Genomic DNA, 702 nt, shown 5'->3' with positions numbered 1-702 from the left:
TTATAATTTTATGTCTTTAACTCACTTATTATCCTCTTCATAACTCATACTTTTATTAATCTTTCATTGCACATGTCTTTCAAGTTCATAACCCTTAATTTGAGGTAAAGTAAAGGTGACAAACTTGAAAGAAAATTTTAATTATTTACTTAGGGTCTGTTTGGAAAGCCACCTGATAATTGAAATTGGTGTAATTACTAGGGTAGTAATTACCAGCCTAGTAATTACACAATCCAACAATTACACTAACCTGTTTGGTTGCCACAGTGTAACTGAGAATTTGAATTGGAGTGAGTAGAATTGAAATGAATAAACTAGAATTGAAAGGAAATAGAACAGAATAGACTGAAATTTAAATGATTTGGAGCAAAATTAGGGTCTGTTTGCAAATCACCTGGTAATTGGACTTGGTGTAATTACTAGGGTAGTAATTACCAGCCTAGTAATTACACAATCCAACAATTACACTAACCTGTTTGGTTGCCACAGTGTAACTACACTGTAATTACACATGTCCTATTTGGATGCCACAGTGTAATTACACATGTTCTGTTTGGATGCACAATTGCAATCATAATATTATATTAAATTTTAAAAAATAAAAATTAATTATTTAAAATTTACACTAAAATTTAAGAAACTATATAAATGATATTAAATATTTAAGATATATATTATTTTTTGAAAATATATTAATTAATT

The sequence above is a fragment of the Solanum tuberosum genome, unplaced genomic scaffold (assembly GCF_000226075.1).
Source record: "Solanum tuberosum cultivar DM 1-3 516 R44 unplaced genomic scaffold, SolTub_3.0 scf00130, whole genome shotgun sequence".
Taxonomy (NCBI): domain Eukaryota; kingdom Viridiplantae; phylum Streptophyta; class Magnoliopsida; order Solanales; family Solanaceae; genus Solanum; species Solanum tuberosum.
Note: the sequence above shows the minus strand (reverse complement) of the source record.